Genomic DNA, 25,442 nt, shown 5'->3' on the forward strand with positions numbered 1-25,442 from the left:
CACGCACGCACGCACATGTAGGTATACACCTGCAATACTTTGCCCCGTGCCCGCGAGCTTTTCTGGCACAATATATCTATCACAACCTATTTTTGCAGTGCCTTTTTTCCTCTCAGGACTCTGTGTGCCCCGAGTCCCATACGGTCCCGTGGCGGGCTCCGGGGCCGTCTGACCGCTGCTACTAGTGGTCATTTCCTGGAGGCAGCGGTGAAGGCAACGTCGTCGTCAGTACCCCATTGGCGAAAACCAGCAGTAGCTGCAGCTGGTAGCTTATTACGTAGCGGTCGGCGACCAGGCGGACGGAATCTAAGAGCTGCAGTTCTGAGTTACCCCTCAGCCCGAGCAACCGTGTCCGCCGACTAGGCCAATGTGCCGGAAGAACGACTGACTGCGTTAGCGCCGCCGAAAGGCGTCGGCTCGACGCAACTCCACTTAGCTACTGCGATTGCTGCTACAACCATTACTATTACGGGGCCAACCAAGACAGCAAGAGGGTCGGACAGATAGAGCACGGAGGGAGAGAGAGAGGGGGGGGGGGCAAGAAAGGGATCGAGAGAGTGAGAGGGAGAGCGAGAGATCCGATAGTCTGCACCGAAGAACACGGCGCGATTGCAGCGACACCCCAACGGTACATTAGCTGGCAGGAAAGGGCTTAGGTAGGGGCTCTTACGTTCCGACCGTGCTGGTCGAAGTTGAAATCATCTACAAACGTTAGACAAGGTGGCAATGCTTCGGCCGTGCTGTACAAGCAGGCCTGTCGAAAACAAGATCGTTGCCGTCGTTGAAGCCGACAATTGACTACTACACAAACCAGGAGGTTTTGGGACCACTCGAAGACGATCGTGAGCTTATTTAACCGATACAACGGAGCTGCTCAAATACGTTCGGAGGTACGTATACCGCCGAACATAGCTCCAGAATAGCATTTACGGAAGCCACTGATGGTCTGGTATTTTAAGTTTTCTATTCGAGACGATACGTGGGAAATGCCTGGCAAGCTATAAGCATGATGTAAAAGCATTGGCTTACGGTTGCTATCACGAACGTTTTACATGCTGCGTTCTCCACAGAGTTGAAGCTTTATATTACAATAGGTAATAGCTTTCCTTTCGTACAATAGATTTCAAAAAAGAGAGGTATTTCCTCATCGAGATTAGCGGAACTGGGCAGTTCATCCATTACGACTGCATTGTACAGGGTGCATTTTTTGTCTCTACTTTTTATACTTACTATAAGTTTCGTTGTCGCTATCGGAACTAGGTATATGAATATATTCTATCATACCTTCATTATGTGGCAGCTATTAAACACAAAGTAAACTTTTGATTTGTCAGCTACCATTGCCGCAACGGTGCTATCATGATACTACTGTCAATCTGATCTGGGCAGGCGGAGCGCTGTAACGAAGAAGCTTTCTATTATCGCTTTGTTTGCCATTATTATTAGGAGGCAATCCAGCATCTAAAGGAAATAAGTCGGCTGTTATCGGAAACTATTTGTTTATTGCCGTCTACCTAAGTGACAAGCAGTTTACTCTTTCAGATATCAGTTTTGTACTCTGGTCAGATAGTTACATAATTATTAATACTAGTAAACTCTGACGAGATTTTTCTGTGCTCTCAGTCAGTCAGTCAGTCAGCCAGCGATGTTGACCTCATTGTTTATGGATAAAGGAGGCGTATTGAAATCTTCTAGAGCTTGTCCATCGGAACGTCTTCACTGCAAAATGCGTGTTACATTGTCGTAACATTCAATAAGCCAAGCTTCTCAGGTTAGAAGAACTCGTCCTTATTGATAATTGTACAGTTATCTAGGTTGGCGAATACAACAAAAATGTATGTCTCTACAAAGAAAATAGTACCTTGTTCGTGGCCTAAAAATTACACTGCGTAACGCACAAAAACAGTTCAATTTAGCTACATTTAACTGGTCGGTATCAAACTTCCCTAAGCGGTAGAGTATTGAAGTAGATCTACTGTGCAAGCTGTGATAATTATAATACGTTCTGCTTCAAAAACAGAGCATTCGGGAGCGAGGGGCAGTTAATGTTAGATTACGAAATGTTCGATAAAAATAGAACAACTTTTAGAGACAACAAACAATCATTTTTGCACTCATGACGGAATTTTTCTACCTCTAGGGAGCTTTTGTGAACGCCGATAAACGCACTCTCAACTTATCGTTATAGAACTACTCAGAAGCGTTTGGCTTCCCTCTTACATTTACAGTGTGCTTAGATATACAAAATATCTAAGATTTCAAGATAGCTAACGCCAGAAGACTACCAAATAAACGAACAGAATTTATTCAGGCTAGCGGTCTATGATGAACCAGACAGGCACCGTTTCACCAATGAAATCCACGGTGCGTTCTCCGCATCGTTACGGTACTGGCATGAACAAAGCTATCTTATGCCAGTTAATGTGTGGCAGTAGCCAAGTCTGATGCACATGGTTTCACAGTTACGTAGCCCGTCCTTTCTGACGGCAGTAGCGTCAATCGATTGGCTGCAAACGGGTTTTGCCATTACAGTTCCATGATCAACACTGAATCGTTTAACTTAGATATGATCTATTATTACGACGCTAATACATGCGCTGTGATGGAATAGATCTGAGTCAATCAGATCGCGTAATCGACCAATACTATCTTTAGTACGTTTATGCATCTAGTGTCTGGGCGAGGCCGTATTTGTCTACTTGTTCACGCCAGAAATCAGATCAGGCTTGCACAAGTAAGTGTAAGGACGAATAAGCAAGCGTTCATTCGATGCGAAGTCCCGAAGGCCTTCCCTGCACCGCCGATATACGTTCTTGTCGCCACCAGCATCATTGAACTACAGCTTGTGCACACGGAATCAGCAAACAAAAGCTAAAATGAATGAGCTCTAGCCACTATCTATGTACGCCGAATCTATATCGAGTTAAGGCATAAACATATTTTTACACTTATCTATCTGCGTACATGCGTGTCCGTAGAGCCAGTGGTTTATCTGTACATGCATATGTGTACATATGTATCATCACAGAATACACTTTTTAAGTACGATCAAAGCTGTTTGTCGGTTGAGCGTGTTTAAACTAGGTATTGTCGCTAGATTGTAAGCTGTCAATGGACGCCAATGTAGCTGAATCACGCTTCGCCAAACCTGATAACGGACTCGAATGAAGATATCACGCAACGGGAAGCTGCTGCTTATGAAACGCGTAACTGATCAGTGCATGCTCCCGCCTCTGATTGCCATAACGCTACTGTTTTAATTAACGGTAGTCGAAACACAACAGTAATAATGATAATGCTACTGGCCAGATAAAGCCAATTGGCCTGTCATTCAAGGATGACAATGACGAGAGGGGAGGAACTCGTAAAAAAGACAAATGTGTATGCCGGGTACTCCTGTTTAACCGCCGTCACACATGCACTTTTACACGATAAGCATTGGTTGAAATAAATGTTGTAACCGTCAATCGGTGCCATAAACATTACAAGTGATGATGAATTATAATTTTTATTATTATATATTTTTGTTTAGACAGATGGTTGAGGAAGCGTACAAATCAGATAAAGCAAGCGAGTCTTTGTTGCTGGAGAGCTGCTCCTGACTGCCGCGACGGTTTGTGCGCCTTTCGGTGTTGTGACTTCATGAAAATGGGTGCAAAAAACCGATCCTCTTGCTATTCTCATGTAACAACCCCTAGGGCTTCCGAAAAGGGTAGGCCGAAGAACCTATACTGGCACGTATGTTGCTCGCACGGGCTGAAGGTACGTCGTGTCCACAGAATGAATAGGTACTCAAACAAATGTATTGAAGCGGGAACGGGCGTAACGGATATCCTTCTGGGCGATTACTAAAAACGTATGGTTCTGTTTCGTCGGACGCTTGTTTTTCTGCTGTTATCATGATCGAAACGACTCGAATGACGAATGTATCAGAAATGTGCCTAGAGCACTGGGCTAGGTTAGAATACACTTCGTACCAGGGCCGAGCATAGAGGCTAGTTCTAGCCCTTTGGCTTGTTAGGCCAATTGGCCTAACAAGAAAACACTTGGTGACAGAAGCTCTCAGAAATGCACATTTTCACAGGCTACGCTATATTGTACCAGGTTATTGTGAGGATCACTTTTTGAAACATAATTAATTATATAGCTTACATTTACAGACACAGCTCCCTATTATGAATGATGACGGAGCTGAATTGGCGGATTATTGTTGTTATTTAACGAACGCATGTTCGCTAATACGCTAAGAGGCAGGTTGCCAAATGTTAAACCACATTAGAATAAAGCTTATCTTAACGAGTGGCACCGATTTCCGATATGAAGATGACTCATATACAAGCAACTCAAGAAAATTCATAGCTTATTTATAGAGGCTGTAATAGACGAAAAAGAAGCGTACACCGACGTCAGGCAAGCAATTCGGTGGTTGAGGTCAGTCGCCGCTGCTATTCATGTTATGGCAAACGTATAGCTTCGAGTAACCGTTACCTCAGTCATTACGTGCATTCGTTGTACTTTTCTATTTGCCGAACTTTCTATTCTGTTCTGTTTCAACTTGAAGCTCCGTACCATTATCCGTGCCCACGTGAGAACGATTGCTCATACAAGGCCGCCGTACCCCATCACAACCAGCTTTTGTCGCAGACTTTCAGCTAGTATAGTATGGTGCGCTGCGGTAGCTTAGACTATGCCTGGCGACGGACCCCGCAACCGCGAGCTCATCATTGTTCGTAGTTCTCAACCTTAATCTTGGCTCCGATCTGCTCACGAAACAACGAACACAAAGGCGGAAAGGGAGAACTCTCTCTCTCTCTCTCTCTCTCTCTCTCTTTTTTTTTTTTTTTCTTTCTATCACTGTTTTGTCTCTCTTTTAGTGGTGTCCCATCCCCAGCATACCCCTTTCCACACTCACGCACACATACAAACACAGAAACGTACATACGCGGACTTCCTATCCCTTCCATCCTGGCAGCCGCGCACCCTTCCCTCTTACATTCACCCCAGCCTCCGACTCGCCCGTAAGAGAAATAAACTGAATTGCTACGAGTGGGGTTTGGTGCAAGTATCCAGGCGAGGCAAGCAAGTGCCCTGTACCCCGTCCTCCATGCCCACCACAGCCCCCGCTCCCCATGGAAGGAGGAAGACGGCCTTTTGGAAGAGAAACGCTGCGGAAGATAGAGATGAAGCTCCAGTCGACGACGGCCAGAAACGGGCCAGTGGATGCTGCTACTACTACTGGCATGGCCGAGATAGTCGACTCGCGAATCGGCGCTCGGAGACAATGGAGTTCTTGGCTCAGTGGTACTCGGATGCCGGCAGGACGGACAGACAAGCGGGGTGAGTGAGGTCAGTAAAAGCCCCCTGCTGCTTGTGGGGAAACTTGCGAAGTGCTGGCACAAAGAGGGAAGAACGGTGACAACGACTAGCGACGTGTGTTCCCGTGCTATCGCGTCCCCCCTACTCTCACATCCCCTGCAGCCTGGCCAGGCCATCGTAGCCCCGGGAACTCCGATGATAATGGAAAACGACTGCCTTGAAAAAGAGCTAACGAAATCGACAGAAAACGACAGACCGGCAGACAGAGGACACCGCTTTGAAATGAGCTTTCAAACAATCAGATATTCGTTTCGTAGCCGCTTAGGAAATAAATATACTTTAGTCTGTATACTGATTTAATGGAGACAGTATAGCAATGATCATTACACATAATTTCGCCTAGCAGTACTAATAGTACGCTATTCACAAACCATACAAAATTATTTGTCTGTATATGATATGTTACTGTTATACGATACATTTGCCTTTAACATAGTACAGCATTGCTATAGCTTTAAAGAGATCTCCTCTGTCTAAATTAGGGTGTAAAAATTGCTCTGTTCGATAGGTCAGTGATAGGGTATATGTATATATTTATACTTATAGTTCATTTTTTTGCATATGTATAGAAATACCGATGTAGCAAAATTAGAAGAGATCGATGAACAACAAGAAACGCTGAACTGTCGGTGTTTGATCAAAGACTGGGTGACGATTAAATTCGAGAAGCCAGCCACATCATTTAAGTCATTATTTTGGGTTTTATTGGCTAAAAATCGTCCCATCTTAAATTTCTGTGGCCTTATGTGGCCGCTTTTTACTCACGACAACCCAGATGGTAGGCGTATGCCGCTAGCTTTATCCGGCTGGGCTGTTCAAGATCGATTTCAGCAGACGTTGTTAGTACCATATCTCCTGATCAGTCCCAGATGACTACGACGTGAGCCCGTCACTCCGCCAATACACCGTTGGACCCTGTGCGATTCCCTCATCATAAATACCTCCCCGTTCCGCTCAATCATTGGCGAACTAACCAGCAACAATGACCAACCGATATCCACGATTTTCTGGACATATATTTTTATTCTGATAAATACACACCCAAACGGTAAGCGTTATTTGAAAATAAAAGAGGAAAAAAGCATAGAGAAAAACGCATCTCAGAGGACATTAAACCTTGACCAATATGCCGTTTGCCATTCAACGTTTTGATCACTATTGAATCTGGACTGTGATAAATTGTTTCCATTGGCTCTGACTATGAAATAGCAGTTACACATATACCTTTACCGAACGGCAATGTAACCTTCGAAACCATCAAGCTTTCTCTGATGGGTTGTGTATGCTTCTTACTATTCTTGTTGCTCGTAAGCAACGATAACAAATCATTACGGCAGCATTTTCCAATTGCATCGAATTGTCCAAACTATGCCATTTTAACTATTGGCTGTACGTAAACTGTTCATAGGTAAACGGTCGCTGTTTTACGGTTGGCAGCCCTGCAATCGATTGTGAGCAGTGACTCTGAGACACCATACGTTAGGAACCTCACCTTGGCCTGTTCGAAAATTGCGGTTCTTCTCTCGAACGGAAAAAGATCGCCAGATACTCAAAACAGCCATGTGCACCCTTCAATATAATACTTGTTTGTACAATACTACATACAAGACCGATAGGCACCACTTAGAGGCTAAAAAAAAAAGATAGTTTTCAAGTCTGCATTTATCCAATTCGACAATGAAAGTAGTAGTAGTAGCTGCGCTAATATACTGTTGGAGCACAGATCTACCCCACTACACCTGCCCCTATAGCATAGTGGATTGTGCGTTGGAGTTCTAATCCAGGGGCCGCGGGTGCGATCCTCACCAGGAGTATTTCTTTAGAAACATAGCCAATAACTTAGTCAAAATCCCTTCCAGTCGTTAAATGATGAACGAAACAATAAAGCCAAGTATATCAACAAATCCCATACATTCCGAGAAGCTTAGTATTCAATGCATTTATTAAACTAAGGGCCTTATACTGCCTCATTAGCCTTTATCATATATGTTCCGTGAAAAATAACTTACTATAATGAAGCTACTATTTAAATTTCTAGTTTGACTGCTTGGCGTAGGAGAAGTTAGAAACTACATTTCGGCGTGTAAAAATTTAATAAGTCGTTTAGTTATCTTATGGAAGAATTCTGTGAATCTAAAGCTGGCCTAGACCTTACTGTCGAAAGACAAGAGTTTCTGCATGTGTCAAAGTTTAATAAACCCCTTTAAGTCCAATTGAGAAATGTGTCTTTTTTGTGATTAATTAGAGCGAAGAAGTTGTTTATTATTTTTGCCATAAAGATAATGTGTACTTATACATGAATATAGTATAGTATATATATATATATTGTTCTGTTGACGACGTCATCACACAGACTACGATAAGCCAATGATTGCAACGTTTAGGTAACCATAGAATATTGGGCATTCTTCAGATTAAAAAGCACAAACTTTACAAAAAAAAAAAATTCAAATATAATTTATCAAATTTGTGAAATGGGGAACTTTAAGCAATTCTCGCAGTGATTTGTCGTCGAAAGGACTGAAATCTTCCAACATGAATATCCTCGACAGGTCCGGTAATATCATTTGCAGTACCATGTGAAGCAATTTTAATGTAACGAAATAAAGAACAGTTATATTCAGACACGATCCAACTTAACTGTGCATTAAGCTGATATCTAGATCTTTACCAAATTTCAATTGAAAATAAAGCCCGCTACTCGACGATTTTGAATCTGGCACCCCCACTCAATCCGCTAGGCAGGACTCCACTTATTATTCGCTCTCTGCTGTTTATTACTTGTAGTTTAGTAAGCAGCTGCATGTATTGTTAGTCCGTTTGATCTGCTATATTAGATTCTCTATAAAGCCGCTGATTCTTCGTCCATGTTTCAATATGAACTTTATTTCCGAATCCACTCAAAGCTGCAAACATTCTGTTTTAATGTTTGAGACCATTTTGTTACTTTCTTTTTTTAACTGTCAAAATGTACTAACTGTAATCTATCTATTGAAGTTAGGCACAAGTAAGCTGTATAACCCCGACAAGCCGCTGTTATCGGGAGGAACCACCCGCACTTCATCGATTGAGGGCTACAGATGCGGAAGCACTTACTGGGGGTATTATATAATTAACCAAAGGGAAAAAGTGGAACTCTTGCGTCGGGGTTTGGCCAGGATTATCAAGTTCCCCGGCCTCTGTACGCTAGGTCTTCTACAAGCCCTTTCAACTCCGATAGGAACCTGTGACCTCTATAGTTCTTGGGAAGAAAGGAGTATTAATCAAGAGAAAGATAAGCTTCTACACACAAGCCGTCGATGCAATCTATTGTCGATGGTTTTTTCTCGTAGCGGGGCCCTATAGTAAGCCGTCGCATTGGTAGAGCGTGGCTGTTATCTTCATTATCGGACAGGAGTTCCAAGATGAAATTTTCATAAAAAAACAAACCTGTTGTTCACCTCGTAGCCCATTACGATGGTAAAGTGTAGTCAGTTTGAAACAGCCAGACAACTCAAGTTACGAGCATTCTTAGCGTGATTACTCGATGGATAACGCTTGCGAAATCCAAATGTAGTTTTACATGTATTAAATGGGCATTGATATGTCCAGGGGAGTTGGGCCAAAAGTGGAAAGTCTAGAGAAAGCAGGAGATATGAATGCTGTGCTCAGTAATACTTTTAAATATTTTATTCAATGCTATCTATCCTCTGTACTTTTCGATTCAACTATCATTAATTCAAGACAAATCCTAGTTTAGTACGAGACTTTGCTGGGGAAGCCTAACTGTGAGTTGGTCTTGACTGTTCTTCTTTTTTTTTTTTTACTGAACGCTATTATACGTGATTTGCACATAGTAGATACATAGTGAATAGGACCAATCGAGTCCTATTCACGGAAAGGTTCTATCCTGCGGCAATAAGCATCCATAGGATCACTGTTATATTTTTAAACGGAACTGGGACGACACTTTTGTCTATAGTCTACCATATAGAAAGAGCAAAACATGATAAATGCACGAGCGTAGTCGCGGTCGACAACTTCAGCTGCATCTGGATTTACTTCTGTGAATGACCTTTTTTCTCGAGTGGTTATTTACGCTTTGGAGAATACACTGTATCATCGTTGGTATGAATTTGTGCGTTGCGAACTCTGACAAGGGTTCTGACAGAACTGCAAAGTCACGCTACGCTGCGTTTCCACGGAGACTGCAGGTAAACGAGGAATAGTGGCCTAAAGGCAAGCAAGTGATCTTGATGAGAAGATATGTTCTCCACGTTTCTTTGGGTCCCTTTCCCTCTTTTGGCCTGCAATCTCCGTTTTCGTCGGGTGGGTCGTCTCCTATATCGTTGAGTCGTTGCTTTCGACTTCATGAGGTTCCGCTGCCCCTGATTGGCTGATCCCTGTCTGCCTTCCCGCTACCTCGATCGCTAGCTCGCACCAAGCGTGTCTAGTCCAATCGGCTATGCTCGCGCATTCTGCTAGACGATCCTTCGTCTTCGAGCGTGTGCTACAAAGGTGACGGGTAAAACAGAACAAAGGAGGGCCCAGCAGCAAAAGGCGGTGTACCTCCAGGTCGTTCGCTGGGGCTCGGTCGGTTTATACAACGGAGGCAGCAGGATCCTCTTCACTCTCTACCACGAAACCAGGTACAACTAAATGATGTGATGGGGTGAACGCGACTAGTAAAGGAAGGAAATAATCAAGATGCATTGAAATAGCACTCATCGACGAAGCGCTACTGTCCGCCATCTCCGACTTAAGAGACCGCTTGTTTTGCGTCCATCGTTCTTCTCCTCAATATCATTCACCATTCAATACGAACATCATCCCTCTAATAGTCAGGTCATTGAGTGCCCTCGGATTCCTAAAGAAATAACAAGGAAGAAGCTCAAACAGTGTACTGTTTGCTATTGCCAATATTTAACCGCGTCTCACACAGTTTAACAGTATTTGGTATAATAGAGATTTCCTTAAGTTATCTTTACTGAGATGGTACTCAGTTCAAATTGTCCGGTCAAGTGCTCAAATTATATTGGGAAACTTGCTGGAACACTTACAGATGGCAACTCAGTTTTTCGTAATGTTAATCTTGTACGATTTTGAAAATCTACCATTTAGGCAATGTCGTGCACTCGTTGCAGCACAAAATGAATCCCAACGTAACATTCTCCTTTTAATTGTGGTGCACAACGTCTCCTAAAGGCATAAGATAAAACAGATATAAAGCGCAATACGGAGGGGTAACGTGTACTTTGGAAACATGGTTTAAATTACGTCTGCTTAGCAACTACTTCTCTGATATGGGAAACAATCGTGGATTGAACTTACAGACACACTGTCTGAGAGCAATCGAACGCGCAAAATCTATCGTAAACCACAATCTATATGTGGATTATTTCGAATAAATGTTATAGTATATATAGTATAGAATGCCACCATTGTCCTCATAGACCGAGTCTATATGTACAGCTCCAGCATGCTTCAACAAAACGAAAGGCACTCCGATCTAAGTACTAGACTTCTTAGCTATCCCGTGTGAGACTCGAATCTATTTTTTGTAGCGGCCCCCATCGAAGATTTTGCTGCAGTGCCCTGTCTGATCGGACTGCTTGCTCATGCCCCTACAGCAGCGTCTGTTATGTTTCAGCAACGAGCTATTATGATGGACAAGATATGATGGTTCGTCGTTGATGCACTTTTCGTGTTGACCCTCGTTGAAGAGGGTCGTTTGCCGTTGTTCAGATTTCCGCCGTTGTGCTAGGACGAAGTGTTTCCACAGTGTGCGCTTGTCATCGTTATCAGACTGGGCTGGCTTGGATATCTGGTTACCAACCTCGGGTGGCTTTCGCGTTCGAATAATTTTGTCCTATGCCCTGTACAATACCGTAGTAGATTCAGTAGATTGCTGACTTCAGAGCCTTAGCAAGAGAGGTCATAGTTAGAAGTAGGGCCACCAAAAAGTGATCAATTGCGAAAACCATTCCCTCCATTAATTTCACTTCGTATCGATTCAGTCTCCCTCTGTGTTCCGAGTTTTACGTACACTATATCACCGTCCATCGATCTGATCACCGGGTCGCAGCACGGAACAAAGTATGTCTACGTCCGAATTCGAACCTAAACCAGAACGTGTCCGTAATATTAGCGAGCAAACGCGCTACCCACTAGTCTATCACGTTCACGAAAATCGTTGAAAATATCTCCGATTCGACAAATAGCAGTACGTAGACAGGTCTGACTAAATAGTCTGGAAATTCAATTGGTTGAAATCGGTGTCCTTAGGGAATAATTATTTTCGTTGGTAAATACATGTAGATACGTGTGTAACACCAAGTCTTTATTTTGCACTGACGGGTACCGAGGTATTACTAATAGCGATGTTAATTATCTGTGAATAAATATTTGGGGTCTAGTTGTTAGGGTGTGAAGCAGCCTTCGCAATGGGACCTAAAATCTTTGAATATTTAAAATAGGTTTTGATTTTATTGCTTACATAAAAAAAGTCGTTTTTATTTTCTTGCTTAAGCAGCAGGCAAACCGCACTTTTCTTTCTGACACTTACTCGACTTTCGTTCGGGTCTATTTTCAATATAAAGGGCCTCATGCACAACCTCAGCGACGCTCCGCCACGATTTATCCTTCGCCTCTGGCCTTTGCACATAGTACCCTCGACTATCGTTGAGGTCTTCGTGTGGGCGGGCTCTACGTTGTATTTTTCCACAAAAGGCAGATGGGTCATTAGAAGTCCAAACCGTTTGTCCCCTAGAAAATGTAAAGGCGAAGAGAAGGGGGCTATGGAAAACAAGGGTTCCCCACAGCCGTGCACATATACAACATACAAACACGCATGTTGCATGCTTGTATCGAAAAGTACGGACGACTGAGTCTATTGTTTGTTTAGAAAGGAGCCCGTTGAGCCATTGTCGGCAAGAAGCTCCAATCACCACTATTCAAGATTCGGTTGTAGATGTATACTGCCGCCATTGGCATGGCTGTTCTCTTATGTGGAATTGTTGTATGCTAGACCAGAGAGAAACGTGCATCGTATTGGCGAGATAACGTAGATATATGTACCTTAAATAGTTAAAAAGTGTAAAATGATTATATCAATAGTGGATACAACCCCAGGAAATACGTGATCTTGTCTAAGGGAACCAAATAATAAGGATTCAGTCAGCTTAAAAAAAAAGCTTAAAAATTAATTAAATACGCATAACTCTTTCGTACATGCGCTCATGAAATCCTTTAAAAACCATAATATAAATAAACAGACGGAATTAATCCCACAGAGAAAGAAATTCGTTGCCGCATTTTGTGGAATATTTTTGGGCTTACGTTTTGTTAGGAAAAAAAATTATCGCTGTTCCTCTAATTATCATGAATAATAAGACTACTATAATAGTAACAGATGTGAGTTTTCCCATCATACTTGTAAATCTTTGACAGTATTTCAGGTTGTTCAATACAGTATGTATATTGTATAAACGCCAATGTATATAAATGTAAAGGTTGCATACAAATTCTACACAGCTGCTGTGGATAAATTTTCCTAGTACGATATAAGTGTACATCTGCTGAAAAACTGTGTTACACTGGAGGTTACACTGAACAGGTGGAAGAACCTGTACCTCCATGACTACGTCTTTATTCTGCTCAGATTATTTCTGTTTGAGGAAACAGAAAAGCTAGTGACTTCTAACCTCGTAGGTCATTCGGTGACCCCAACTGGGGTGAAGCTAGGCAGAAGAGCTGTCTAATTACGAACGCGCAAGATACACCCCACTGCATCTACCTCGCCGCTCGCAATTTGCTGTGTACGTGGGTTTTTTCCAATCTCGAGTTCTGCGACGCCTGTTGCACTACGATTGGCAGGAACAACAATTTTTGTATGGACTCGAGCAATCACACGCGGCTGAAAATCTTGTTCATATATCCATGTACGTAGACTGTACATCGAGGTAATGGTTGAGAATTGCTAAGCGCTGAGACTACCTGCGCGGCTTCAGTGACGATAGCCGGTGTAGCTTCTGACAGGGCAGACGATTAGAAAATATTAGAGGAGGTTAACGAAGAAAACAAAAACAACACCAAAAAATTTATTGAAATTTTAAAAGAGAACGTCTGCCTCGACGAACTTATTGCGCTCCGCTTCTCGTTTTTTGATTGCAGGACATGAACTGACTAACGGCGGCTCAAGAAGCTCCAGGCTGCCGGAGCCTGCGGTTGCCTAAGGCGACCACCTTCACTGGGATAGCTATCTTCCGAACGGAGCAGCACCCAAGCACAGGTTAGACATCCTTGCTGCCCCACGTCTAACCGCGAGGTGCTCCCGACTGAAGATCTTCCTTGGACCCCTGAGCTACCTTATAGCTCCCACAACATGCGAATAGACCTCAGTAGCCGATCTCCTGCTTCTCTCTCCCTTTCTGTCCTAATGCTCTCTGGAGGCGCCTTTCCGATAAACCCAGGGCTCCCCCTGTCTCTTCTAAAAACACGCTCTTGTGTTCTATTTCCAAGCTTCCCAATGGTTTAGTGGGGTTAGGCTTAGGTAATGGAATTCTAGCCGAGGAGAAACGGCGTGCCGTCTATTGCGTCGTCAGACCAAGGCTAGCGAACATCGAAGGTAACGCCCAATGCTTTGTGGAGAAAAGGTCGGCGAATTAATGTCAGCCCTGGTTGTTACAAACATCCTAACATGCATAAACGCTAGCGGGTGCATTCAGGATAAGGCCGTGAGTAGGTAGCAGATTAATGTGTTTTTCTAACATGTCGGTTTAATCGCTCTGGTATATACAATTGGTAGAGTACTGATATAGGTATAGGCCTACCATGTATCTAAGCCTGACCCGCACGGTGGATGCTGTTAAGTACTAAGCTGTTTTTTATTATTCCAACTGACTGGAAAATTTAATGATAGAAGAACAGTACCTAAGCCTCTGAAATGTATCATAAGTATTTAACTGTACTTAAAGCGGCTTTTATCAATTTTGAAGTGGCCAAGAACATCGCTAAGGTGTTCGAAGTTAAATTTATATAATACGACCTTCGAGTTGAACCGTCTCTCAAACGCAATATGGAAGCTGGTTGAAAGTTAAACATGAAGAGGAAATGTACGTAGCATCGCATTTAACTTGACGGATTTTTTAGGCAATCTGCAATCATCACGCGTCTATGGTTGTGCCTGTCTAAGAATGGTAGCGTCACCCAGTATATTTATGGGTTCTTCGTGTGGAACCTCACTGTGAAACGGTTCCATTGCATTCGTTGAGATCTGCCTGTTACCATTGAAAAACTCCTTTTTTCTATAACTGTTCTAAAGCGATTTTATATTGAAAAAAAAACAAAAAGCAGCAATACTACAGCATTTGAGCGTTTTAGTACTTCCACCTTATGCAACATACGACTTACTATGTCGCTTACATTTGAAGCTTAAGGAATATTTAAACGCAGTCCCTTACATTGTAGGACAAGTACCAGTCCTTACTATCTGTCTGCTCCGGCACATTAATGTTTAAGCTTTCTTCTAGAAAAAGTCATGTTGCACGGTTTGCGTCAACAGAAAGCAAACAGGACAAGTAGAAGTTTCTCGTCAAAGATGAAGTTCTTACATTTTATAGAGCACTACTTTTTGGAAGCGAAAACTCTGTCGTAGAGTTACGCATATAAAATAAAGTCGATAGGCTGGATAGACGTAGTCCGCAAATTAAAAATGTCGCAACTTTTGCTATATCTACAAGCTGAAATGATATTTGACTAACGTACGTTTAAGCGTGTTACGTCTGTCTGATTGTTGGCTTGCATTTCGAGCCAAGATAGCACTGTTACCAGCATGCGTAACAGAGCAAGAGATTCCCTCTGTATCACTTATTGAAATCGATTTCGATATTGGTTCGTGTAGATAACTGTAAGCCATAATTGATCTGGGAAAAAAAAAGCCATCCAAGCACCCCAAGGGGAATCGCGTTCAGGTTCATTAAAGGCGCTTAAAAATTTTCCCATAGCCAAGCTATGAAAAGATATCTTTTGTATGATCTAGCAAGAAAAACAACCGGATGGAAGTGAACGGAGGTGTCGTTTTAAAATGTTCGTATGAAATTGTTTACTTTTCTGACACCTGCAGCTGTTGCAGCCTCGTTAAAGAAATTTTCGAAATACTACCGGGATCTGTAAAAGTAGCTGCTGTTATCCTCCTCAGCTCTGAATCGGCTGAGTTATTTGTCCTAATGATGCGACGGAATTTGTTTTTCGTGGTAAATATTGGCAAATGTTTGGCCACAATGGCGTACAATACCCAAGTCACCGAAGCAACCGGAAACAACAGCTCGTAGAGTTCATGCAGGATCTATGTGAATAATACAAGAGCATGTTTACAATGAACGAGAGATTAAAAATGAGCATTGGGCCGTGACAGTTGTGCGGAGTATGAGGATCGAAGCTGCAGTACGATAAGTCGACGAATTTTTATCTTCTACGAAAAGCTGAATCGAGTCAACGTGAAACGAAATCGACCCACTGGGGTTCCTTCGCTTTCTGGAAATGGCCGGGCCCAATGCCCAGCCCGGCAGATTCAGCAGGAAGCAATAGAAAAGCAGAAGCAGTGTAAGCTGGTTGTCGGGCGGTCGCCGGTCAATCGTTACTTGAAGAAGTCGTCGTTGTCGTCGTCGTCGTCGTCGTCGTCGCTGTCGGGCGTTTCGCCTTTACCCATAGTCACTGGCAGTGTAGCCAAGATCCGTAGCTACTTGAAGGACGTGAGTTCGAGCGATACTTAAAAATTGCTTGCGGACGGAACCTCATCAGGCCGTCCGGTTCCTACTACTTCTTCTTGTACCTATCTTGTCGTTGCCCACTCCTATGATCTCCTGAATCTTCAAGTGGTCCTCGAACTTCTTTGAGCAAACCTATTGAGGACAATGATCTTAATTCGATTTTTACGTTACCTCCTGATTTTTTCCTAGGGTGGGAGTAAAATCTTCGTAATGAGATATATATTCCCTCGCAGCGACTATTTGACCGGCGACGAATACTCCTGGAATAGCATACGCATGACCGGTGCTGGTTGGTGGTTTATAGCAAAATCCGATAAGAGCCTGCTAGAAAAAAGAAAGATAGGATGTCGTGAACGGCTTTTACTTTGTAGAAAAAAAAAATCGTAGTGCAGCTGGGTCGCGCATGAAATATAATAACTTAAATGCTCAATTGAACCGTAGATAAACGTTATAGTAGATGCTTATTTTTCATACATATATATGTATATATATATATATGTATATATGTATATATATATATATATATATATATATATATATATATATGAGGCATTTTCAATGAAAAGGTATTGAAGCTAAGCAAACATTTCACTTTAGTTCTAAGTAATAACTTAGCCAAATCCGGATAGAAGATAGACATGTAACAGTAAGTGATGTATTTTTCACGGAGTCGCCTATTTTCGGCCCATAATCATCAGCTAATGAAGCAGTTCGCTTCATAGAGTAAATGAATAAAAAGTTCTCGTCCGTGAAACATTTTTGTGTCTCATCTGACTTGCAGCTTAAGGACGAGTTCACGTAAACACCGACAGACAGGTATAAAAATATCCATTGAGGTTCGATCAAAGCTTACTGGAAACGACGTTTAGTCTGAGGTCGCATATAATGATTACATTACATTTTAGGTTAATTCTGGAAACCGGTCGCGATTAGAGCTCAGTTTTTAGCAGAGCAGGGTATGCTGGAAAATGAGTAGTCTATTTTTGATGGCGGTAATTTTCGTATGTGTTATTGAAAATATGCTCTGTTTACGATTGTCTCTCAGCTCTTGTTCTTCATCGCATACGCGTAACAATTTTCTTAAGACGCCCGTCAGTTGCCACTGCTTTTGACTGACAAGACACGTACGAATGGAACGTTATGCGCTAATAAGGCCGTTTGCAGTGTATTCCATGCATATGACGAGGGACTCTTTTACCTCGCATCGCTTCCGAATGCTGTCAATCGCTGCCATTTGTTTAGCCCTCGATCCAATAGCACACTTCACTTTCATTGTGTATAATCATAATACGTTCAAAAAATAAGTTTCTAACCCTCTGTTAGCTTTGCGAGGCACAGAGAGCGAGCGTCGCGTTACCGCTACAGACGGAATCCCTGGCTCGTTGAGAAACGTTACTTGAGTCACTTACTTCTATCTATGTATTCGATTCTATCAAGCTTGAACGCTGATTCCTAAACGAAAAACTAACCGCATACACGTATAACGTAAAATACGGATATGGATAAGTTGACGCATCGATTAAGATTCTATCACAGTAATAACGCTTTTTACTAAATCTAAATTATCATTTCAGTATATTTGCAATGCAACGAAACTGTAATTATGTGAGAAGTCTGATAATTATGAACCCTCTGCATGATACTTGTTATGAAATACGTGCGTATAATGAGCACAGCACTTCATACGTTGTATGTATAAAAATATATATTCGAAATTGGCTTTTAGTTCCAGCATGTCGCTGATGATTCTGTCCACTGCGACGACTAAAGCATATGGGGACATTTTAGGCTTCACAAGCGAAAGTATTCGTTACCTCAGTCTCGCTTCCTCTATCTACTGTCCACTGCGACAAAACGTTGTTGTAGCAAGGAATCAAAGGCCCTCACAGCTGGCTTTCAAGTTGCGCTCATTCTCTCGATTTTCCCTCTGTTCATATCACCGTTAACTTCACTTCAGTTGTAACTAACCGTCGTGCATATGGTATAGTTGCCCCAACTATAGCAGCGCCAACAGTAGTACGACACGACGTAACGACCGAAAGATAAGCTGCTGCTGCTGCTCCTTCTTCTTCGTCGTCGTCGTCATCGACATCGCCATCTTTGTTGTTATGGGCTTGGTAGCAGCAGCAGCAGTAATAGCAGCAGCAGCAGCAGCAGCAGCAGTAGTAGCAGCAGCAGCAGCAGTAGTAGCAGCAGCAGCAGCAGCAGCAGTAATAGTAGTAGTAGTAGCAGCAGCAGCAGTAATAGTAGTAGTAGTAGCAGCAGCAGCAGCAGCGGTTCTGCGGTAGTGATGATGGTTTTATGGAAAACTTCCGGTGAAGGAAGCATACAGCAGAACCACGTTTTCGTCTGCTCACCAATTGGATTGCTTGGGCTTGGGGACTGGGTAGCCATATCGCCATGTTATCGCCAGAGACAGCCCCGAAGGAGCATATTGCGTGGCCCTGCGGTCGAACGAATCCAACGAAGAAGCAACGGCTACATTAGCAGCACGAGCAGCGGCTGCTGTTGGAAGATAGAAAAGAGGGTAGGAGACTTGAAGGTGACCATTACAAGGCAAATGGCCTTTCGTTCGCTTTTTTCGTGGTGCGTCACTGCGCCAATGAAATATATGTTACTGTGATAGCTACACCTGGTGCGATAGATAAGCAGGTTGTTAGCCACCTATGGAATACAATTTCTCATAGGCCTATCCGCATTGACGCTCGTCTGCACAGCTACTGCCTGTAGTTTACTGACGGTGTTGGGGACATGCGGTGTCCAGCATATTCCGACTTGGGTCTTGAGCTGTTTACAGAAGGGGGTGACTCAGACCAAAGGCTGTAATCGGCTAACGTAGCCGGTAAACGAATTTCACTAGTCTGAAAAAGGGGACGCGGCCAAGACAGTGAGACCAAAGGTCCGTTGTGATCTTTTTGTGTGTATTTCGAAGACCTCGTCACTTAGCTTAGCGTTACTAATAATAAGTATCATTTTCATCCAGTTGGATCATTTTATGCGATTGTTGCCGAATCGTCTGAGCGAATCGTCTGGAATAGTGAATAGAGGAGAACCTGAATACGTTGTGCGGATAATTAAACGTCTATGCCCCTCTCATTGACACACAAAGAAGTATTTTTTTTTCGCCAATGTTTCTAACATAAACATAGAACCTCGGTAACATGCTACATAATTTTACGTTCTGTAACGTTATAATTGATCCCAATCGTACAAAACACATTAAAACAGCGAATAAGCTAAAGGCAAATTGAATGTGAGACAGCCACAGATCCATTCGCTTGCACTACTATATAATACGTAATAGTACAGAATAAACGCTGTATAATGTGAACGGCGATGACTCATATTCGAAGAACCATAGCTTCATCAAATCAGCTAGTATTAGGCCTATATAGTCTACATAATTAATTTCACAAGCCGATAGAGCTAACGTATTAGAATATCTATATGTACGTATGCTTCCATATGAAAAGTTTAATTAACTCTCTGATAGGTAATTTATCGAAGCTCAAACTACAAATTTCGTAGCGTATTTAGTCATAATATACGTTGCCATAAGATCGTATGCAATCCATAACTCTGCATCTCATACCAGCAATCCGTCGGTAGGCAGAATATTCAATAAGATATATGAAGTCCGGCTGGACTGCTTATACTGTAAATCAGAAATGCGACGACAGACGTCGCGTTACGTCGTGCGTCGTTCCCGTGTGACTGCGACGTTTGTCCTGTGATCGACAAATAATTACGCACCTGCTAACGCATCGGCTACTACTACTACGAACGTATCTCTGCTTGCAAAAAGTCGCATCAGATAGCAGGTGGTACTATTCTGAACGCGGTCTCAGACAATTATCAACGGACACAGAACTGAAACTCAACTTCGATGGCTCGATGTGCGAAGACGAAATATCATGTCGACGATCACCTCTGTCTGGCTGCCTGCTGCCTCTCAACGACTTCTGGAAGTTAAACTTAAACTTAGGTTTTATCAGTTCTCGGATGCTCTCTCATGTGTTCGAGCTTTGCGCTTCCTATTGAGCCTAACGCTTTTTTTGCGCTCGCGCAGTTGCCACGATACGTCGTTACAGTCATATCGTAACCAAAAGGCGTGCATTTAATCATCAGTTTCTAAAGCGAGCAGATCAGTCGTTCGAAGTAGCATTTTTGTAGCTATGACTTTTGTCATACACATTTTGTTACGGTTTCATGTAGAGGATTCTAGAAAAATTATTATTCATATTGCTTAAGGGAAGAAATGGTGGGCTCCATCACAACAAAACGAGCGCTTCGAAGAGAGCGTCTCTATTGCAGTGTGTCCTAGGAAGGGGTGGTCAGATTGCATTATCATACTTGGATGATTGAACTCGGCCTGCTCAAAATAAATTTATACACTAGTACCTTTAAGCTTGATTCTAGTGACCCAAATCCTTATTTAATAGTACTACGAATGTGGGAAGCGTGCTGGGTGTCTATTGGATCAGTTGCGTGGGGTCTCCTCGGTAAGCTTTTTCGTCTAGTGAAGCTATCTTTGTCCGGGTCAGAGGTCCCCCATCCAACAAGCATGACTGTACAGCCGTGTCGTTTATGTGTGCGTCAAGTATCTGAGGCCGATCTTAGATGGTCTGTCTTGTTTCGTGACTGCTCGAGGTTGCCTCCCTTTGGGGCGTACAGAGCCTGTGCTCTTAAGTTTGGGGACAATTCTCTATAGTCCTAGCTAATTTAAGAGACGCTCTGTTCTAGACTTTAAGCAAACATTTTCCTATAAAGTACTGTTGCTGCATTCCAAATATTTGTTTAGCAGATCCTTAAAGATCATATTGTAGCTCTTTTTTCAACTGCGATGTTGTCGAATTATCTCAAATGCTGGGTAGTCTATTAGAATACACTTGACGTCTTCATCTCGCTAGTTCTTCAATGGACATACGTTGAGTACAAAACTTTAATCGTTTTGTGAAACTGGCTCTGGAAGTTGCCGTGACCACTCATAAGTTGTGTTAAAAGAAAGTGTGTCAGATCTATACAAATCTCGTGGGCCCGAGATCCCAGTTCCTGCGTACGGGTTCTCACCGTAACTACCGTCAAAGCGCTATCATACGCGATTAGTTCTATATTTGGTGAAAGTTCTCTCAGTTTTGAGACATCGTTACAGGCTAAGTTTCATAGCCGACTAACATTTCAAGTGGCAATCCTTTGTAATAGCATTTCAGTAGGTCCCTGCATTTCCTTGCTGTGGAATCTATTGTGCCTTACCTGTGACATCCTTTTTCGGCACAATTTCACATTTACAGCCTCTAGCCCTGTGCCTGATTCCTTAGCATCTCACGCACTGTAATACCGGCACCCATTCCGTTATTCGGTATGATATCAATCTAGTTAGTAGTAGGTCCGCGATTAGTCGACGTCTCGCCGTCTTAGCTAGCGCCCCTGTAGTCCCTTCTTGGAAAGCACGCATTTTCTTCTAACGTCTGGCCAGTTCTTTAAAGCTGCGTCGCTCGTCATCCCTTACGTTGATTTTTGACAACAGGCTTTCAGAGTTTGAGTCACCATCCGGGCATCAGCTTTTTTTTCATGAGAGCCTTGAGGAGAAAGGCTATGCAGTTAGTTGCGTTCTCTCTCATCCACAGATGTATACTTTCGTATTAGGCTGCTGCCCCCTAGAAACGTCGACTTGTTTCCAGAAGAACCGATTGTTTGCTCCGATTTCAGTTATTTAGCTCAAGATCATCATAAGACTTAGACGATTGAGCGGATTTAAAAGCGCCTCAACTATAGTCTACGTAATATTATAAAAAAGTACAACCAGAATAACTAAATGTATATATGAATGGGCGAAAATGCCCGTGAGGCAGTAGCTTACGCCATACTTCAAAAGTGTATGAGCTCCTGGGATAGAAGCACGCCAAGATAACAGGTAAAGATAAAATCACCTTTACAATAGCTAGCTGTACTATTTCAATTAATTCTAACCGTCTTTCGATGTTTCGAGTTGTACATCCGACATCGCCATTGGGTATTCCAACAGACAGACGACTGGCTCCCGAAACAAAACAAACCGTGTGGCTACGTTCGGCTTCGAACTTGAACCGCCCTCATCTAATTTAACCCTCATCAGCGTTTACCTGGCTCTTTCTTGTACTAGGAGTTCCCAATAGATAAATGCCCAGCGATGACATCGCATACATTGAAAATACTGTTGATGCCCTATTGAATATATGGTTAAACATTTTTTTCACGAAGATGAAACCTGCGTTAGGACGAACCTGCGGGTCCTGTCTTGACGAAATGTATTTAAAATTACTCGAAGGAGCGCTATGTAGTCCAGTAGGATAGCTAGAAAAAAATGCATTGTTTTTTTTGCTATTGTTGAAGTGGGGTGCAAGCTGTGGCTTTAAAGGTGTGCGTCAATACATATATATACGTTGCCTACCAGCAACAAACAGTTAAATTCACAGTAATTTTACGTTACGGTAGCTTGTGGCAGCTACTAATCCACCAAGACGGTAGCACTGCTTCGTATTCCGGTACCCTAAGCGGAACTATCGTTTAATCCTCGCAGTCGGAATCGATAATGAGAACCTATTGCAACTACTATAGTTTCACTACTTGAAGGAGAGAACGGGAGCGATCAAGTGAGCCAACTAGGTTCCCTCAGTTGCCGATCATTCTGTACAGGACGAAGCACTTGGAATGGGAACGGGATACCATTGTAGGCTTATTGGCCGATCAGCAATCAACGAGATTGCTTTTCCTAAGCGTGGCAATGAGTTCAACCAGCAACCGACGCCAAGCGGCGATGCCGCTGCTAGTGCAGTCGCGATGCTTGTAGCGTCTGCCACCGTCCGTAGCCGTCATTGGTGTTTCCACAAAGTAATTACTACTACATACTACGAAAGACTCGTTGCGTATTCTTTACTACTACAAGTACTATTATTACGCCTAACGCTTCTGCTAGGGGACTTTAATAATAGCGTAACGATTGCATGTGCATTGCATTACTTAGAACTAACGGGGGCGGCAATAGCAGTAGTTGTAATGGTTTTCTCGAAGGGTATAGCCTGATTGTAGATTTGGAGACTAGCGAGGTAGAAAGTTTCATGCATTAGCCGAACAATAGTACTAACAAGAATTATATGGAATATGCTTGAGTCGCCTAGGTGAACACGGTAGATATATGGGGTTCTAAAAAGACGGGGCATAGGTGTTTTTCTGTTCTGCTATGGGTTCTATCTTTGGAATGGGCAAGCACTAGCCAGATCGAATACTGCGTCAGATAGTCGAATACTGCGTGTAAATATATGAATGTGCAGTTTTGAATGCAAACGTGATGACGTAGTCGATGGGAACAGCTTTATGCACATTATGAGGCACAACTTATTTTTAGTATTATTATTATTATTATATATATATTAATAGTATTCCCTACGTAATGGATGCATGATGGCGACGGGAAGTGTTGTCATTATTTGAATCTTTGGTAACTTGAGGTTCAGAGGAAGCGATTTGTTTGCCAGAGCTACTTTTGAAAGCTCCTATTCTTGTAACAAAGCTCGTTTAAATTTCGTGTAAAACATACTAGGACACTTTCTAGGTCAGAGTGTGGGGTTCCATTAAATGGGCCAATAGGTAGGTGAAAAAAACATTGATTAGCCTTCAGCTTCCTTTTTATGCATTTCCTGAATAAAGAGAACATGTATATGTAAAGTGGCCTTTTTTCTTCCTGGTATTTTTGCTACCAGCGGAACATGTACTGTTTCTGATTTTTGCGACAACAGATGTAACGCATGTACGTTTAACTTATCGCAAATATACACTTACAATCAGTCACTGTTATTACCTTTCTCTGCCCTTATCATAGATTTGTCTGACAATATCCTATCGTGCTACGTTCGTACTCGCTGCTCAGATACATTTTGCGGAACTCGGCTGGCATTTTCTTCTGCCGCCGTCAGACCTCTCCAGTCACCGGGACATATCACTGTTCTTATTAGGGTGTCGCATCGTCCATCCATCCTACAACTGGCTTTCTCTTCAACGCCAGACAGATTGCCCTGGGCTCTTGACACGAGACAGGCTTCTACCACCGCTTACACCAATAGGAGAAAAGAGAAGGCGTCAAGGGGGCCACTGATAGCAGGCCCTTGTGTCCACGCTATGAATGGGGTGGCAACTAAGCTGCATCACCATCAACGCCAGTGCTGTTGTTATCATGATTATCATCAGCGCCCGTTTTACCAGCATGTCATCAATATTCCGAGCCTCATATTCATGATCTAGAAGCACTGCTAGTGCTATCTTCCCCGTCGATCAATCTTAGTTGAGTGGAGTTACAGTATGTCATCATACCTCTGGTCAGGATATTTTCGAAACTTCCCAAATCCTAACATTTCTACAATTTCTCTCTGCCACAACGCTGCGCTGGCAGAGACGGAACGCTCCGCGGCAATGATGCCTGAGAGGAACTGGAAAGCGACTTGATGGCATAAACGCCAAAACGCATGGACACATCTCACGGTGCTAACTTTCGCTATAGGGATGAGCTTTACTTTTCACGTGTTCACAGCCATTCACTAAACATTCTGCCTGCCAATGATCGTTTGCATAAATCTGAATCTAGCAGTGTCGACTATACATTTTTCGTTAATATTTATGAGTCGAGCAGTTGCTAAACATACACAACGTTAAGGTCGATCAGCTAGGTTGCTCCCCCCAAAAGCTCGCTTTCCTTCAATACGGCGAGTATCAGAAAATATCGTTAGATGAACAAGGACATGTCGACAGCGAATGCCAGTGAGTGTTTCATACGCTGGTTCGTATAAATCCGAATTAGAAATACCCATGTGCGAAAAATTCACACAGGAAAGCTGCTGTATTTTGTACATACACAATGGAATGTCTAAATTGATAAGTTCTTTATACCTCGTGTTTTAAAAATGTATCTAAATAAAAGCAGATATTTTAACACCTTTTTTTGCTACATGCGCTTCAAACGTTGTTGCCAATCGTCACGTTTATTCAATATGACGATAATTTCCCGCGATTATGGCTTCAATCCGAGACCCAAACCCTAAAAATATCTCTCTTTTATTCCGCAAGTATACTTTTGATAGAGCCTTGATGGACGTGAAGTCACTTACGTGTTACTCAAATGCCCTATCTTAAAAAAAATCCCCTTTTTTACAGGCTAAATACATCCAAAAATATAAGAACTCAATACAAAACCGTTGGAAGTTATCTAAACGACCTAAGTGATGTCCTCCCCTTTGGAACGGCTGTTAATTTCGGTGGCAATGTCTTAAAAAGCCATTTTGATGAATT

At 42.7% G+C, this 25,442-nt stretch overlaps 1 long non-coding RNA gene across 1 annotated transcript; it reads left to right on the top strand.

Moving 5' to 3' along the window:
• The first annotated feature begins 686 nt into the window (after window positions 1-686).
• Window positions 687-7,575, top strand: LOC111250520 (uncharacterized). The gene is made up of 3 exons (XR_015318499.1): window positions 687-890; window positions 3,533-3,762; window positions 4,562-7,575. It is a non-coding gene; the product is annotated as an uncharacterized LOC111250520 (long non-coding RNA).
• The last annotated feature ends 17,867 nt before the right edge of the window (window positions 7,576-25,442 follow it).

The sequence above is a fragment of the Varroa destructor genome, unplaced genomic scaffold (assembly GCF_002443255.2).
Source record: "Varroa destructor unplaced genomic scaffold, Vdes_3.0 BEIS01000001.1, whole genome shotgun sequence".
In the NCBI taxonomy this organism is placed as follows: domain Eukaryota; kingdom Metazoa; phylum Arthropoda; class Arachnida; order Mesostigmata; family Varroidae; genus Varroa; species Varroa destructor.